Genomic DNA, 5,611 nt, shown 5'->3' with positions numbered 1-5,611 from the left:
CATTTACTGTTGCAGGCACTGTAAACACTGGCCTCCAATAATAATCAGCAACAAATAAGCAACATAGCATGTAATCGGAGCAAAAGTATAAAACACTTGACACTTGGCAAAGTGGCGCTCAAGGATCAAGGATTCTCCTCTCGATTTTGGCTACAACTCCTCCTATAACTCGGCTTTTGTTTTTTTGTGGGTCGCACATGTTTTGCTATCATAAATCATCAAATGTTATGGGTGCGACATGTCATGTCGTTTTCAAAACGCATTTTCACACTTTTCATCGGCTAGTAATTTGAATACTTTACAAGTCTTCGTTGGAAAAAAAACGAGAAAATCAGAGAGCGACTATTGGGAAACTACAACTGAGCATTATTAATTATCCACACTTGTCTTGGATTTCATCTGGTTTTGCTGGTCTGTTTTTTTTTCTTTGGATGTAAGTGATTGTAAGTGATATGAGCAACACCTCGATCAATGGGTGGGCCTTCATAGATTTCACCCTTCGCCCTGGCAATCCATTTAATCGATTAATACTCACCTTAATTAGACAGAGTTCTCAGCCCCAACTCGACCCCAGGGGGTGATATTCAGTTAATTGAAAAGACAACGGCAACAAAACGCTTTTTTGTTTGTTGTTGATGATCACAATCATCATCATCTTCGTGATGATCGTGGATCGGTAATCGGTAACCCATTTGATATCGTCAAGATAGATAGATATATCCAGCAGGCGGCCTCCCTACATTGAAGTCAATTCAATTAGCCTCCATGTGATCAATAATTAATCAAAGCATCGTTTGCCTAGGCATTCATTGAGCTCGCTCACTCGATCGATGGCTCGATCGGTCGATCGCTCATCGTTTTTGATTGGCCGCCTTCGCCTCATTTGGACTATGCCGACACTTGGCTAGGAGTTTCGGTGTGTGCCTACCATATCCGCCATATTGCTAAATCACAAACGCAAATAAAGCATAAAAATAAAAGAGAAGTTTACAAAAAAGGAGAAAAAAAAAATATATATATACAAAATAAAAATGGATGGAAGAAAAAATAAAAAAGAACACACATAGACGGCAAAATATGAAAGTCAGCATATAAAGCGACGTTTATGACAAGCGTGTGGCGGCTAAAATCAAAGCCAACTCGCTCCGTCCTCCTCCGCCGCGTCCACCGCGTTCTCTCTTCTGCAGTGCTCCGTTTGCCCATCGTAAAGGTGTCTTAAACCATATTGTTGTTGTTGTTGTTGTTGCTGTTTTTTTTTCATTTTATTATTAGATTTTTGCGACATTTTTGGTGTGCGACTGAGCGAGAGTGTGTGTGTGTGAGTGTGTGTGAGTGTTTGGTCTTCTGTTATCAGTGTGTGGGGTTGGTTTTTATTTTTATGATCACAGTAAACACACTGTGAGTTGGAAAAAAAAAGGAATGCGGCATTCACCGTGTGATGACTGACGCTTGAGCGATAATACCACACGATGCGATAACAGAGCTCGGGAAAAAACGCAATACCATACATATATGCGCCTCCCTCCCTCCCAAGGCAAAGGCACAGGCAAATGCAAATGTATGTATAAGGTAGCTACATGCCACAAGAACTACAACAAAGACCCCTCCCCCACACATATCAAGTGGGAGGAGTCTGCTGGCAGACACCTGGAAGGAGATATTGAAACAATGAGCCACTGTTCTCTATGAAGTTACTCCTTAAGTTAATCCTTCAGCATAAAATCACTTGAAATATTCTTGGAATAAATAGATCATCAATTAAGATTAAAAGAGTTGTTCTCTTTAATTTGTTGGCTCCTTAATTTCCATTCACCATTTAAATATTTATTTGATATTAAGAAAAAAAGTATAAAACATTTTAAAGTAAAACTTTTTGTTTTATTTTATGAAAATTTCTTCATTTAAGCCAACTCTCAGGTGTGAATTATAATGAATTATGGATTTATTCGATAGTTCCTTAAGGTAACTTACTTTTAAGTTATCACTACAAACAGATGAAACATTCGTTGAGATTATGACCTTTTTAAAATTTAAACGAAACCTTGTGGACGTCAATCTTAAAAAAGCGCAAAGTTGGATTTGAAATGAATCATATTTTTGAAACACTTTTAATTTCAATAACATTCTAACTAATTCATAGATTGAGCCGAGATTATATGAAATATGGCACAAAAGTGTGAGGAATATAATAAAATGCAAAATCAGTGTCATTTGTGATTTTAATAGTTCATAAATAATTGGTAGCTACTCATTTTAAAGAATAAATAACAAGTCATACTTAAAATTATATTCAATTTCAAAGTTTAAGGTTAAATGAAGTAAGTAAGTCGTCTCGCCGACTTAGGTATACCATACACCAGTAAAGCAAATATTTCAACTTTATTAAACAAATGCATTTTCACATGCTTCTTACAAGCATATCTTAGTATCTCGCTCACTCAATCATACGAGCACCCTAGCGCCCCCACCAGCCAACGGCCAAATCCGGCCTTATGGAAAAACGTTTATATGCATAACTCGACTGTTTTTTGTCCGATTTTGACCAAATTTGGTATTTTGCTAGATATTAGTATTAAATTTAAGTGTGCCAAATTTGATTGCATAAGGTAAAAAAATACGGGAGATAATCAAGTTTTTCAAATTAAGGGGGCCGAAAAGGGCGTGGCAAAATTTTTAGACATTCAAAATGTGTGCATTTACTAAGCGAATATACATACCAAATATGGTGTCTCTAGCTGGAATAGTTTTTGAGATAAACGCTTTTTTTAAATTGCGGGGGCGGAAAGGGGCGTGGCAAAAATTTGAAATAAACTTGATCACTCTACATACTACACGAGTCTACATACCAAATTTGGTGACTCTAGCTCTTACAGTCTCCGAGATCTAGGTGTTCATACGGACAGACGGACGGACGGACGGACGGACGGACAGACAGACGGACATGGCTAGATCGACTCGGTTGTTGATCCTGATCAAGAATATATATACTTTGTGGGGTCGGAGATGCTTCCTTCTGCCTGTTACATACATTTTGGCGACTTTAATATACCATTTCACCCTATGGGTGTATGGTATAAAAAATAGATCCTAAGTCAGCAGTTAACAAATACTTAAGGTAATGAACTTCAATTTACACTTTAAGTTGTAAAAGACAATCAATTTTTTCTGTAAGGTTGAGGCATAATTGAGTGATCAAAAGGGAGCAGATCCTTTTAATGAATAAGTCAGCATGTTTAATTATTTTGCTCACATATTTAACTTTTTACTCTCTGTGAATATGTTCACTAAACTTGTTCTTTTCTGACTCGTTGAAGTAGCTCTCCCTCTTGTTCAATTGATCATTCATTCAACTGTTTGTCGACTCACTTGTTCAGTTGTTCCGTGAAACAAAAGGAAATTGAGATCTTCCACTGGATGATTTCAGTATTAAATATTCGATTGATATATTTTCGCATACGCCTTCAATAAATAATGATAAAAATCTAAAAATGCCAAGCAATACCCGATATTTACTGCCTATAGTTTGGCGAGGAGAAAATAATTGAATGGAGTCAATAAAATAACATTTAAAAAAGAGGAAGCCATTTAAACCAAAACTAATATGTATCACTAAACACGTTGGAGTACAATAGAATAGAAAATAAGTTTCAAACTTTGGTAAAGTTCATGATCTTGATAAAGATTGTTGAAAATTGATGTCAAATACTTGCTACCTAATGGCCACTAATCAAAATTATTTCAAAAACTTAGAAACAGTTGTATTCTTAAAATTAAGAAGAGTAGAAGAAGAGAATTCTATCCAAAAATCTTTAAATAATCCTGAGGTAAAAAGAGCTTAGCCTATATATGTATACAGCTACATATGTATAACTCACAAATATATTTTATTCTACAGTAAATTCCTTACACAAATTATTAAAATAAATTGAATAAATTGTCAAAATTAAGCTCATAAGTTTTTACGTGAGCATTTGTTTATAGAATTTTAGAAATTTCATATGAAGTTGTTAGTTAAATTCAACTATTATTATCCAATTTCAGATGGTACACAGAAGTATAGACAAACTAAATTTGAAAAAAGGCAAATGAAATGATGCTACTCATATAGAAAAACATATTTTAAACGAATTCTTTGCATATTGGTAAGTACCGTTTGTCTTGTTAAGTATTAAAAGATGCATAGAATATTAAAATTTCTGTATTACCTATTGAAAAACTATAAAACACTACACTCATATGAATCAATTTGGGCTTAAGTTGAGATCAATTATCAAAGAGTTGAAATTTGTTTAAGTAGTTTGTTTAGGCTCTTTAATTAATGTTGAAAGCAAAGATGTGTTAGATGAACTTTACATAGACAAATTTCCGTTTCCTACCAATTCACTTTTCAGAACTTCCTTTATATGAGTTCTTTTGAGTATTTAGTAGGTGCTAAGAACTTGATTTGTGCATTGAATTTCGTAAGAATTGACAATGGGTCAACATCAGAGAGCAAACAGTTTCTGTCCATTTGTTTGTTCATTACTTGATTTTGTTGTACTCGGCCCGGTGTACAGGGGCAGGGGCAGGGGCAGAAGCAGGCGTGTGCTCAATGCAAACAAATGGAGAGGACGGAGGCTGCGCACGCGCACTAAACTCAAAAACCGGCTAACACAGAGAACAACCAAAAGTCGGAACGGAAGGGCAAAATTAAATGGGAAGTCGAAGGGAATGGGAATGGGAATGGAAATGGGAACTTTTGGGACATGTTTTACACGTGAATTATGATGACAAAAAGACGCCGGCCGTTGTTGGCCCGAAAAGGCGATTCCGAAGGCTAATAAAACAGGCAAAGTGAACTGAACTTAAATGAAATGAACTGAAGTGAAGTGAAGTAAAGTGAAGGTGAAATTCGATGAGCATACAAATTGGTAGATGCTTGTCCTTCCACGCGACGCGTTTTATGAGCTATGAGAATGCGCGTTCGTTTGTGATTCGTGGAAAATATTCAATTGATACGAAATTGCTGCAATATAAATGCAGTGCTGACGATCTGTGTGGAGAATCTGATAGGTAGGTACAAAACTACAAGTAAAATGCGGCAATAAAACCATCTAGGCACAAAAATCTTCAGGGACGCGTGGCTATAGCAAGGATAGATAGAGACAGAGACAGAGATAGAGAGAGAGACACTGCCTGGCGAAGGTTGAGTTCGGAGTTCGGTCCATTGCTCATGCTCAACGCTTACAATGATGTTGCAATTATTGAACCTTCTGTATTTTCAAATTTCCATCATTAATAACACAGGCGGAGACCAAGGTGAACGACGGCTATCGACGACGACGACCAACAACCAATGGAACGAAACGGAACAGAGCGATGTGGATGCTCCGCTGTGACCATTAGCGAGTTTCGGCGGAATACGCGTGAATTCGTTTTGTTCGTCGACGACTCACTGAGCGCATCAATTGAAGGCAATAACAGGGATCTCGAGGGATGGGAGAGAGTGAACATTTTGTTGGAATGCAGGTATAAAATATACGTATATTTGTATGTATATCTCAGCAAGGAGCCGGTGCTAGCATAAAGATTACCCATAATTATTCATCTTGGGTGGGGGGCCCCGCAAAAT

Source organism: Drosophila willistoni (assembly GCF_018902025.1).
Source record: "Drosophila willistoni isolate 14030-0811.24 chromosome 2R unlocalized genomic scaffold, UCI_dwil_1.1 Seg167, whole genome shotgun sequence".
Lineage (NCBI taxonomy): Eukaryota > Metazoa > Arthropoda > Insecta > Diptera > Drosophilidae > Drosophila > Drosophila willistoni.
This window is presented reverse-complemented; position numbering follows the sequence as displayed.